This window comes from Eriocheir sinensis, chromosome 13, assembly GCF_024679095.1.
Source record: "Eriocheir sinensis breed Jianghai 21 chromosome 13, ASM2467909v1, whole genome shotgun sequence".
Classification (NCBI taxonomy): domain Eukaryota; kingdom Metazoa; phylum Arthropoda; class Malacostraca; order Decapoda; family Varunidae; genus Eriocheir; species Eriocheir sinensis.
Genome location: NC_066521.1, coordinates 12,226,006 through 12,239,262, shown reverse-complemented (window position 1 = coordinate 12,239,262; position 13,257 = coordinate 12,226,006). Strand labels below are relative to the sequence as shown.

Here is a 13,257-nt window from a genome sequence, read left to right as displayed (position 1 = left end):
GAGAGAGAGAGAGAGAGAGAGAGAGAGAGAGAGAGAGAGAGAGAGAGAGAGAGAGAGAGAGAGAGAGAGAGACTCATGCATACACCTACCCAACATATACAAGAAACTAAACACAACTTAGAAACAGGAACCCTCACTCAGACGAGAACAAACAAACACACACACACACACCCATCTTGACGTATACCAGACAGACAGACAGACAGACCCCGGCGATAAGGGCGAACCGACAGACAGACCTGATAAACAGCCGACTAGAAAGATAACGCACACGGACAGACACTAACAGACAGACAGATGACCAGACGGTCACACACACACACACACACACACACACACACACACACACACACACACACACACACACACACTAAAAACAGACTCATTGACCTAGAAAAACAGATACACAAGCAGATAGACAGATAAACACACAGGAAAACCCTCACTAACCTAACCCAAACTGCAGAAATAGACAGAAAACAAACAGGTAGAGAGATAGACAGACAGACACAGACTCAGAAAAATAACCCAACTTGCATCACTCTTACGATACGAGAAATAATGAACCAAGAAGACTACAAGGGAGAGGGATGAGGAAGGAGGAGGGGGAGGAGGAGGAGGAGGGCGGCGTGTGATGCAAGGTTCTCGGTACGATGGCCCTTCGCTACGCCCCTGCTGGCTGGCTAAAGTGACTGCCAAGGTTAAAAGATCAAGAGCTTAGGATGGGCGCGAGAATACCCTTGTGTGTGTGTGTGTGTGTGTGTGTGTGTGTGTGTGTGTGTGAAGGAATGAAGGTGAAGGGAAATAGTTTTGAGCGGAGAGGAAACAAAAGCAAACTGGAAATGACTGAGGGAGGCAAGACGGGAAGAATAAGAGGAAAGCAGAGAGGAGAAGGAGGAGGAGGTACAAATAGGAAGAAGAAGAAGAAGGCAGAAATAGAAAGGAGGAAAACTTGGGTGAAGACGAGGAGGAAGATGATGAAGAAGAAAAAGAAGAGGAAGAAGAAGAAGGCAGGAATTGAAAGGAGGAAAACTTGGGTGAGGACGAGGAGGAAGATGATGATGAAGAAGAAGAAGAAGAAGAAGAAGGCAGAAATAGAAAGGAGGAAAACTTGGGGAAGAACGAGGAGGAAGAAGAATATGAAGAAGAAGAAGAAAAAGAAGAAGAAGAAGAAGGCAGAAATAGAAAGGAGGAAAACTTGGGTGAAGACGAGGAGGAAGATGATGAAGAAGAAGAAGAAGAAGAAGAAGAAGGCAGGAATTGAAAGGAGGAAAACTTGGGGGAGGACGAGGAGGAAGATGATGATGAAGAAGAAGAAGAAGAAAAAGAAGAAGAAGAAGAAGGCAGGAATTGAAAGGAGGAAAAGTTGGGGGAGGACGAGGAGGAAGAAGAAGAAAAAGAAGAAGAAGAAGAAAAAGGAAGCCATGAAAGGGAGGAAAAGGAAGGATAGTAGATAATCTGAAGGTTAGAGGACGTAGGAATCGATATAGGAAATGGAGTTAGGAAGAATGATGCAGAAGAAGAGGAAGAGGAAGAAGAGGAGGAGGAGGAGGAGGAAGGAAGTTAATAAATCGAGGGAGGTGTGTAATGGGGAGGAAAAGGAAGGAAAGATAAGGTGAAGGTTACAGGATGGACCGAAGGACAGGGGTGTTTGCAGCGAGATAAGGAACGGAAGAAGATGATGATGATGATGATGATGATGATGATGATGACAAGGAAGAGGAAGAAAATGTGGTGAAGATGCGGAAATAAAATGAAAAATTATGTAGGAAATAAGATGATGATGATGATGATGATGATGATGACAAGGAACAGGAAGAAAATGTGGCGAAGATGAAAAGATAAAATTAAAGATGATGTAGGAAAAAAGATGATAGTTATGAGGAGGAGGCTTAGGAGGAGGATGCACAAAGAAGGTGAAGAAATGAAACAAAGGAAGATGAAAAGGAATTAGAGGAGGAAGAGGATATAGTGATAATAAAGTTGGAGAAACTGAACGAAGGAAGGGTATGTAGGAAGCAAAGATGAGGGGGAAGAGAAGGAGGAGGAGAAACCAAAGTAGTGAAGTATAGAGAAGGAATAGAGGGAGTAAAGGAACATAAGAGGGAGTGAAGGAAATAACAGAAGAAAGGAGTGAAGGAGGGAATGAAGGAAAGAACAGAAGAGGGAGTGAAGGAAGGAAGAGAAGGATGGAGTGAAGGAAAGAACAGAAAAAAGGAGTGAAGGAAAGAAGAGAAGGGAGTGAAGGAAAGAACAGAAGAAAGGAGTGAAGGAAGGAAGAGGAGGGAATGAAGGAAAGAACAGAAGAAAGGAGTGAAGGAAGGAAAAGAAGGAGGGAGTGAAGGAAGGAAGAGAAGGAGGGAGTGAAGGAAGGAACAGAAGAAAGGAGTGAAGGAAGGAAGAGAAAGATGGAGTGAAGGAAGGAACAGAAGAAAGGAGTGAAGGAAGGAAGAGAAGAAGGGAGTGAAGGAAGGAAGAGAAAGATGGAGTGAAGAAAAGAACAGAAGAAAAAAGTGAAGGAAGGAAGAGAAGGAGGGAGTGAAGGAAGGAACTGAAGGAACAGAAGAAGGGAGTGAAGGAACGGAAGGAGTGCGTAAGTGAAGGAACAGAAGGAGGGAGCGAGGAGAGGTCAGGAGGCGGTGTCAGTGAAAGTTACCGTCGCTGACCTAGTACTTAATGCCCTCTCCTCCCTGACCCCCGCCCCTCCCCTTCCCTCTATGCAACACCATGCAATACCCCTTTACATAGAGACATATAGACACACAGGTATAGAGATAGAGAGGTAGGTAGGTGGAAGATAATTACATAGATAGATAGATAGATAGGCAGACAGGTAGACAGATAAACAGGTAAATAGACAGACAGACAGATTCATAGATATACTGACAGTTAAATAAGATATACAAAGAAAAGCTTGACAGGTGTAAAATAGAGCTGGGTTGATTAAGTTTTATGAGAAGGAGGTAAAGGTGAAGTGAGGGAGATATGTAAGAGGAAAAGGAGGAGGCTGGAGGATGTAAAGAGGAGGTAGAGGAAGGAAAGAGGAGTATAAACAGCAGGAGGTATGGAAGGAAAGGAAAGCGTTCAAAATGTCAAGGAAAACCAGCTGATCTTAGTACCGTATGTTATGAAACCATGGAAGAAGAGGAAAACAGATGAAGGAAAAGAAGGAGGAGGAGGAAAAGGAAAAAGGAGGAGGAAGGAAAACAAAGGTGGTTGGGGTGAATAGGAGGGAATAGAGCAGGCGTGGGAGAAAGAAGAAGCAGCAAAAATTATTGAAAGAAGGAAGGGAAGGAGTGGAAGCAAAGTTATTAGGGGTGAAAAAAAAATATGAGTAGGAGGAAGAAGAAGAAGTAGAAGAGGAAGGAAAAGAAGAAGAAGAAGAAGAAAAAGAAGAAGAAAAACAGGTATGGTAGACAACCTCATAACGAGTCTAGTACCTGTTGTGGTCTGGTCTACTCTACAGATGAATTATTCGTTAGCCGTTAGTGTAGCAGAAAGAGTGTACTGAGAAGGCTAGTCCTGCCCCCCGCCCCTCCGCTTCAGGCATAGTGCTACAGAAAGAGAAAAAGGAAGGAGGAGGAGGAGGCAGAAAGAGTACTATATATTGATGAGTTTGATGATGTCTTTTTCTTCGTAATTTAACTGAGCGTAATTATTTTTTCTATCCTTTTTCCATCATTTCTATCTTTTCTATCTTATCTTTTATTTTTTTACGGCTTATCTATTTCATTTGTTTATTTGTTTATTGCATTCACTCCGTTTTATCGCCGGCAATCACCTAATAAAATGAATCACACCAGGGACTTATTTTATGGCGTTTATCTATTTTTTACTTTTTTATTTACCAACCGTCTCTACTCCGCTTTATCGCCGGCAAACACCAAATAAAAGGATCAAGCGAGGAAATCCCATAAAAGCACAACAAACATAGTAATCCAATCGGCTTCTTATTGACGTGATATGAAGCAGGAAGATTAGATTAAAGGAGTGAGTTTGTGTGTTATTTCCGTCCGTCCCTCTGTGAGTGTGTGTGTGTGTGTGTGTGTGTGTGTGTGTGTGTGTGTGTGTGTGTGTGTGTGTGTGTGTGTTTCCTACTTTTTCGTCTGTTCTTTCTATTTGTTTTGTAGTTTTTTCGTTTCTCTCTCTCTCTCTCTCTCTCTCTCTCTCTCTCTCACACACACACACACACACACACACACACACTCACACACACACACACGGACTGATGCAATATTCTTCAGGTGTGTGTGTGTGTGTGTGTGTGTGTGTGTGTGTGTGTTTATTTCCATACACACCCCAGCCCGCTACCGCCTGTCGTGCCTTCTTTGTCTCCCTCTCTCCCCTGCTCTTTTAGTCTGCCCGGTCTCTCTCTCTCTCTCTCTCCCTTCCAACACGCCTTTCTTCTGTTCCTTCCTTCACTCCCTTCTTCTGCTCCTTCAATTCCTTCCTTCACTCCCTCCTTCTCTTCCTTCCTTCTGTTCTTTCTTTCACTCCATCCTTTTCTTCCTTCCTTCACTCCTTTCTTCTGTTCTTTCCTTCTCTCTCTCTCTCTCTCTCTCTCTCGTGTTTGTGTGTGTGTGTGTGTGTGTGTGTGTGTGTGTGTGTGTGTGTGTGTGTGTTTTAGTGTTTCATTCATTCTGTCTGTGTCTGTGTGTCTGTCTGTCTCCTCCTCCTCCTCCTCCCCCTCCCCCCTCTTCCTCCCCCTCCCCCCCTCCTCCTCCACTCAAATACCTGTCACATGTTTTTCAACACATGCATATTTGTTTTTTCAACGAATTCCGGTTTTGCGCCTTTTCTGTTTTTTCTTTTTATTTCTCTATTTTAGTTTTATCCATTCATTTCTTGTTTAAAAAAAAGCTGTAAAGAGTGTGTGTGTGTGTGTGTGATTAATTAAGAGATTTCATATAATGTTATGTTCCTTTTGGGGATAAGCGAGCAGGTGTACATGGATATTGCCTCGTGTGTGTGTGTGTGTGTGTGTGTGTGTGTGTGTGTGTGTGTGTGTGTGTGTGTGTGTCTACGTCTTCTTCTATCAGTGTTACAGCAATACCAGGAAATGCTGCCTTAGTGATGAAGTGTAGTTATCAACGTGTGGAATGAAGAAGGAAGTCAGAATGATGTAATTACAGTGATGATTTAGCTACAAATTAAGCGGTGGTATCAGAGGTGTGTGGGGGTGGGGGGTGTCTACGTCTTCTATCAGTGTTACAGCAATACCAGGAATTGTTGCCTTAGTTCGTGTGTAAGTTATCAGCGAGGAGTTAAGATCAAGGTGAGAGACAAAGTATACAGGACAAGGCTGACTCAAGGCTGCCCCATCGACCCAACAAACACCTGAGTCACCTTGCCAGTGCGTCACCTTGTTAGTGTTACCCCGTGCTCACCTGCCGAGGGTGTCACGTTCAGGTGGTTTGGACAAGGTTCCGGCGACCTAGTGTTTTTACAGCAAAGGAAGCAGCTGAAGGACAAAAACAAGAACAAAAAGAACCCACAAAGCACTGCGCCTATGAAAGAGAATAGAAGAGAGTGGCCAGAAGAGAGGTCAATTTCAGATGGAGAGGTGTCGATCTTCTTTCAGCATGTTTTTCCTAGGAACAGCGTATTGCGAGAATTATATGTTCTTTGTTTAGTTAGCCTTGGTCTGTATCCATTGTAGTGAAGAAATATATGAATAGATAGATAATTCGTTACAAGTGGGAAGGGAAAAACTAACTTGATAATTTGAGGAGGAAGGAATGAAGGAAGGATGAGGAGTGGGAGAAAATGAGTGTGAGAAAGAAGGAAGGGAGGAAAGGAAGAAGGGAAGGGAGAGAAGGGAAAAGGAATGGTGTGCCTCAGCTTAATAATTCGCGTTTGAGTTAGTAAAGATTTCCCTTCCCACCTGTAAACTTTTTTTTGTAATTGCTCTTTCATAGATGCAAGGTATTAATCTATCTACCTGTGCATCACCTTTTTACCTGCCTATTAACAGTTATTTGCATCTTGTCTCTTAACTACCGAAAATCAACAACAATTAATTAGCTGTTTATCACTTTTCTTACAACCATTTAATTACTAGCAAAAAAATAAAAAAAAATAAAAAACCCATCCTATTTACTGTAATTATATCTATCTGACTTTCTCCTTCATTCCACACGTTGATAACTATACTTCATCACCTGATCACTTGCAGGTATATGTATCACATCCTACAAACCTGTATGCACACCTGTTTACCTGTATAATATTGCCTCATTATCTATATATTATCACTACCTAGTCATTGTTTAGCACCTCCTGATTAACTATATCATCACCTCATTACCTGCTCTTATATATTATCTTCAAACCTGTATACTAAATCATATGGGGTTGTATGGTCACCTAGGAACCTGTATATTGCCTCCTAATTTCATGCAGATCACCTAATAACGGCATTAACCTAACAACGATATTTTGCAGGCTGGGTTTTTTTTTTCCCTTTTTTTTTCTTACCTGCACATCATCCAATAACATTTTGCGTTTTTATTTTTATTTTTATGTATACGGTCTTTGTTTTTGTTTTCCTCTCTACTTTTTTCTTTACCTCCCATTCCTCCCTCAGTTCTTTCTTTCCTTTTTTTTCTATTTTTCCTTTCTTCCTCCCTACTTCCTTCCCTCTTCACATCACCTAACAACGACATTTTGCGGGCTCTTTTTGTGTTTATGGACTTTTTTTTGTATGCGTGTGACTTTGCGCTGCCTTAAAAAAAATATATGTAAAAAAAAAAAAAACATCTAGTTACTTCCACATCACCAGTTTTCACCTCCCCATTACCTCAACATCACCACTCAATTACCTGTGTGGCCTCACCTGATCATCTCCTATGTGAGTATACCTGAGGAGGAATGACCAAGCGGGTAATCGGGCACTGACCTTCGCCCTTGGCCGCTAGAGGGCGTTGGCATCGAGCGTATTAGGCTTGCTCGAACAGGAGGTAACACAACGCTCTCACTATGGTACTAACTAAGTGGTCGTAATCGTAGTTTTGTGTTGTTTTCCATGTCTCTCTCTCTCTCTCTCTCTCTTTATCAATATATGTTTCCGTCTATCTATTTCATTGGTTCATTTTTTCCTTTCTTTCATTCCTCCCTCAGTTCTTTCTTTCCTTTTCTATTTTTTTTCCTTCTTCCTCCCCCTCTTTAATTCCTCCCTCAGTTCTTTCTTTCCTTTTTTTCTATTTTTTCCCTACTTCCTTCCCTCTTTTTCTCCTCCCTCAGTTCTTTTCCTTCCTTTTCTTTAATATGTTTTTTCCTTCCTTCCTCCCTTCTTCTAAATTTTTTCCATCCTTTCTTTCTTCCTTCCTTTATTCTTTCCATCCTACATCAAACCTTATGGTAACCCACGGATATTAATATTTTGCCAATGGAACTTTTACTTAAACGTTGCAATACTAACGAAGCACCAGAGGAGATCCGAGAACACTTAACCTCTCCACCAGCCAGCATGAGACCTCGATTTTCCACTTTATATCATTACCTTAAGTCTCTCTCCAGTTTATATGTCGTTACTAAGAGAACCAAGAACACTTACTTAACCTCTCCTCCAACCAGCATTAGGCCTCGATAACACTTAACCTTTCCACCAGCCAGCTTGAGACCTCGCTTTACCACTTTATATCATTACCTTAAGTCTCTCCAGTTTATATGTCGTTACTAAGAGAACCAAGAACACTTACTTAACCTCTCCTCCAACCAGCATTAGGCCTCGATAACGCTTAACCTTTCCACCAGCCAGCATGAGACCTCGATTTTCCACTTTATATCATTACCCTAAGTCTCTGCAGTTTATATGTAGTTACTAAGAGAACCAAGAACATTTAACCTCTCCTCCAACCAGCATGAGGCCTCGATTTTCCCCTTGCTACCATTACCTAAGCCTGTTTTATATATGCGATGACTAAGTGAAGTCTTTAAAGGTTAAGTATCAAGAGTATTAACAAGATGACGAAAGGAGACTGACTGATGAGGCCACGATTAATATTCACTCGAGGAAGGTAAATGGACTGAGGGAAGGGGGGAGGGGGAGGGGAGGAGGAACTTACCTAACTCCTTCAGGTGCTATGCGGGTGAGGTAGATAGGGCAGGTGTGACGGGGGAAGGGCTCTACCTGTAATAAGGGAAGGGACAGACAGACAGGTGAGGAAGATGAAAGAGTTAATCTGATATGATGAAAGAGGAAGTGGAGGCGTGTGGAAAAGAGGAGGAGGAGGAGGAGGAGGGGTCGTAGCTGTAAGGTGTGAGGGAGAGGATGTCACCTTTGATTAGGGGAAGGAGAAGGATGTTACCTGTATGAATTGAAGGTGGAAAAATAGCCAGGTAAGAAAGGAAGGGTGTGTGAATTTGTGAAAGGGAGAACACCTGAAGGGATTGAAAGGGTGAAAACAGCCAGGATGTTACCTTTGATTAGGGGAAGGGGAAGGATGTTACCTGTATGAATTGAAGGTGGAAAAATAGCCAGGTAAGAAAGGAAGGGTGTGTGAATTTGTGAAAGGGAGAACACCTGAAGGGATTGAAAGGGTGAGAACAGACAGGTAAGAATATGGGGTGGTGTGAATGGGGCGGATGTCACCTTTGATTAGGGGAAGGAGAAGGATGTTACCTGTATGGATTGAAGGTGGAAAGATAGCCAGGTAAGAAAGGAAGGGTGTGTGAATTTGTGAAAGGGAGAACACCTGAAGGGATTGAAAGGGTGAGAACAGCCAGGATGTTACCTTTGATTAGGGGAAGGGGAAGGATGTTACCTGCATGGATTGAAGGTTGAAAAACAGCCAGGTAAGACAGGAAGGTGTTGTGAAATGAAGAACACCTGAAGGGATTGAAAGGGGAAGAACAGCCCGGTAAAAGGGGGATAAGGGGTGGTGTGAAGGGGGAGGATGTCACCTTTAATTAGAGGAAGGGGAATGAGGTTACCTGTAGGGATTAGAGGGGGGAAAACAGACAGGTAAGAGGGGAAGGAGGTACGGTAGTGTGAAAGGGAGGACACTTGTAGGGGTTGTTTAAGGGGGAAGAACATCCGGGTAAGGGGAAAAGGGGTTGTGAAGAGGGGAGGATGGCACGAGTAGTTAAGGAAGGGGGAAGTTATGTTATCTATAGGGGTTGAAAAGGAGAAGAACAACCAGGTGAGAAGGGGAGAGGGGGGATGAAGGAGGATGACACCTGTGACTAAAGAATGAGGAAATTATGTTACCTGTATGGATTGAAAGAGGAAAGAACAGGCAGGTGAGAAAGGGGGGGGGGGGATGTTGAAAGGGGATGTTGACAACTATTTATTATGTTACCTGTGGGATTGCCGGAGAAGATATAATGTTACCTTTACCTATTGGGACTGTCGAGGGAAGGGATAATGTTACCTGTGAAAAGTTAATGGGAAAGTACATACAGGTGTGAGAAGGGAGGCATGAGGAAGGAAGAGGGAGAGGGCCTTACCTATTGGGTGGGATGGGGAGGGTCTTACCTATAACTAGCAAAAAGGGAATGGTGATGTCACATGTGGTGGTTGTAGGGGGAAGGAAATATCAGGTAGATGAGAAAGGGGGCACGTGAAAGGTAGAAAAGTGATGATTTGGGTGAGGAAAGGAAGACAGCTGAAAATAGTTAATGGGAATGGCGTTAGTATACCTGTCATAAGTTAATAAGGTAATAAGGGGAACAAGGTGTATTAATTAGTGAAGGGGAATGATTTTACCGGTAGTTAATGAAAGGAGAAGGATCGCCAGGTGAGAGGAGAGTTAAATGGAAGAGCGAGGTGTTTTTATGCGTGATGTGAAAGTGGGGGTGCGGGTAAAGGTGTCGCTTATTATTAGTGAAGGGAAATGATTCTACCTGTAGTTAATGAAGGGTGAAGGATCGCCAGGTGAGAGGAGAGATAAGTAGAAGAGCGAGGTGTTTAATCTGTGATGGAGGAGGTGGAAGGGTAGTGAGGTGTCGCTTTTAATAAGTGAAGGGGAATGATTTTACCTGTGATGATTAAACGGGGAAGGGCAGACAGGTGAGGAGAGAGGCAGGTAGAGGAGCGAAATGTTTTATCCGTGACCGGGGAGGGGGGAGGAAGGGGGCCAATGTGTCGCTTATAATTACTGAAGGGGAATGAGGGAATGATTCTACCTGTGGTTATTGAAGGGTGAAGGACATACAGGTGAGACGAAGGCCAGGTGCTTTCCATCATACGTGAGGTGACTAGTTTAAGCCTAGTTATGGGCCATTCATCACCGGTGCACTAATTACAGGCTTTGCAGGTGTTTGGGCGGCAGGTAACATTTCTTTTCCAACATTTCTGCGCATTTTTTTACGTCACCACAATAATATTTACTCACACGCATATGCCTGTTATGGGCCATACATCATTACCGCTTTAATTACGGTCTCTACAGGTGGTGTGCAGTGTAAGGTAATTTTTGTTATCATTCAACGTTTCTAACCATTTTTGACATTGCCCCCAAAACCTTGTACGCACACACACTTATATTACGGGCCATACATCATTACCGCTTTAATTACGGTCTCTACAGGTGGTGTTTAGTGTAAGGTCATTTTTGTTGTTATTATTCAACATTTCTAACCATTTTTGACATTGTCCCCAAAACCTTGTACGCACACACACTTATATTACGGGCCATACATCATTACTGCTTTAATCACAGTCTTAACAGGTGTTTGGAGTGTCATGTTACATTTCTTTATAACATTCAACATTTCTACACAAATTTTACATCACCCCCCAAATTGCACTCACACACTTATATACGTCACACACTTATACACGCCATACATCAATCATTGCTGCACTAATAACTGTTTTTGCAGGTGTTTGGATTGACAGGTCGCATTTGTTTATTACTCTATTTCTACACAATGTTTACGTCTCCTCAAAATTTGCACTCACACACATGCATCCGGACATACATCATTACTGCACTAATTACGGTCTTTACAAGTGGTGTCCAGTGTCAGGTAATATTTCTTATCATTCAGGTGTTCATTTACGGTAAAAAAACATCATTGCTTTTCTCTCTCTCTCTCTCTCTCTCTCTCTCTCTCTCTCTCTCTCTCTCTCTGTCTGTCTGTCTGTCTGTCTGTCTGTCTGTCTGTACTTGTACCATTGAACATTATTTTAACATCACCCCTCTTAAGATTTTGAATTGCATATGTGTAGACTATCTTGGTCATTCAGAGTCCTTGCTTCCCACGCGTGACTCAAAGTAGCACGTGGTAAATCATAACAGCAGTGCAATAGATAAGCAACAGTAGCCTGCCAATACATAGGAGCATAGGGTAATAAGAGATCGATTTAAGCTAACATAGAAGTAAACAACCAACACTTACCCTCATGACACGACGACGAGGACGAGGACGAGCAGGAGGACGAGAACGAAGTAGTCAGAGGGATATCAGGAGGTCCGTCACACTTCCGTACTATTCAAAGGCTGTCGTCTTTTACCAGTAGCAGCTTTCGTTTAACACACACCAAGACGCCTCGTGTGTGTGCGTATCGCCCGGTGCCACGTAGTTGTACCGTTAGCAGGTGTCTGTAAGTATATCTGTACAAATCAACACAAACAAGGGCCAAGTTGCAATGTTGCGTCACCCTGCAGCTGTCCAGGAGCCCCCAGGAAGCGGCAACAGAGCCCACAGGAGCACAGAGCCCGATACACTAGTCACCCGGTACTGTGTTCTCCCTCGCACCTTACTCAGCATGTGTTTCACGGTGCAGGTGTCGCTCTGCTGCACCAGGTGTTGTGTCCACAGGTGTGCTGGCGACGTTCGTACACACCTCAAATTGCTCCGTGTGTTGGGAGGTCCATGAGGTGTGAGCCACGCCTCCACCTAGCGGTACAGACTCACCAATAACCTACAGACACACACACAAAATGATCAGCGTGTTATTAAGTGCTTCTGTTTTGTTTTATAGTTATCTCATCGTGCTTTTACTTTTTTTTTTTTTTAAATTAGGAGATACTTGAGGTTAAGTTCGATTACTTTAGGTTAGGTTCAGTTTCGTTTGATTTGGTTCGGTTGAGTTGGTTGTGGTCCATTTGGCATGCGTTGGGTTGGGTTGGTTAGGTTATGGTTGTCTTATTGTGTTTTTCTTTGTATTTTGAGACACTTGAGGTTAAATTGAGTTCGCTTACTTTAGGTTAGGTTCAGTTTGGTTTGATTAGGTTTAGTTTGGTTGAGCTTGTTTATGGTTTGGTTGGTTTGGCTAGCGTTGGGTTGAGTTAGTTTGGTTTGGTTTTGGTTAGGTTACATTCCTTTAGGCTCGGTCAAGTTTCCTTCTCTGTTCCTTTACACCTGGCTGATTCTTTACTCCATGTGTTTAAGGAGTGTCTAAATGATCTGGGTTAGGGTAGCTTTGGCATGGTGGTGTGGCGCCTATGAGATGGGGGAGGGGGAAGGGTGGTGAGGTGTCGCTTTTAATTAGTGAAGGGGAATGATTTTACCTGTCATGATTAAATGGACACGAATTTAAGCACCAAGGCGTAGTATTGGGCGCACCTTTCCAACAACACTGCCCTTTTTTTTACCTGTCAGAATTTCAAAACAGGTACTACGTGCGGGGAACTTATAGACCGTGAAGGTGCTTTTTCTAACCCTCCTCCTCTTCTGAAGCTTTGATAGGGCCTGTGATGGACTTCGATTAGTCATCCACTTCCCCGAAACGCATTTTTTTATTGGCAACACATTCACACTTCACCGTAAACTATATAGTAACACTTCCGGGTATAGGTGAGCAAGCTGACCGTGTTCACCTGTTCCTTCTCACCTGGCTGTTTTTTTTATTTCTTGTTCAGATGTGTTCAGGAGTATTTTAATGAGCTAACGTTACCTGTCACCTTTTTCTTTTCAGGTAACACTTCTGGATTTAGGTGAGGAGTCTGGTTATGTTCTCTTGTTCCTTCTCACCTTAATGTTTATTTGTTACATGTGATCAGGAGTGTTTTAATGAGCTAACGTTACCTGTCACCTTTTTCTCTTCAGGTAACACTTCTGGTTTTAGGTGAGGAGTCTTGTTATGTGTTTTAATGAGCTAACGTTACCTGTCACCTTTTTCTCTTCAGGTAACACTTCTGGTTTTAGGTGAGGAGTCTTGTTATGTTATCTTCTTCCTTCGCACCTTACTGTTTCTCTGTTGCATGTGATCAGGAGTGTTTTAATTATCTAACTTCACCTGTCACCTATTTCTCTTCAGGTAACACTTCTGGTTTTAGGTGAGGAGTCTTGTTATGTTATCTTCTT

At 42.8% G+C, this 13,257-nt stretch overlaps 1 protein-coding gene across 1 annotated transcript in view; it reads right to left on the bottom strand.

The window, feature by feature from the left end:
* LOC126997994 (innexin inx2-like) overlaps positions 1 to 12,930 on the bottom strand; it is an 81,661-nt gene extending 68,731 nt beyond the window's left edge. Inside the window, exon 1 of the mRNA XM_050859265.1 lies at positions 11,347 to 12,930. The gene's annotated coding sequence lies outside the window, so the exon portion shown is untranslated. The remainder of the gene's footprint in view (positions 1 to 11,346) is intronic.
* Between the last annotated feature and the right edge of the window lie 327 nt (positions 12,931 to 13,257).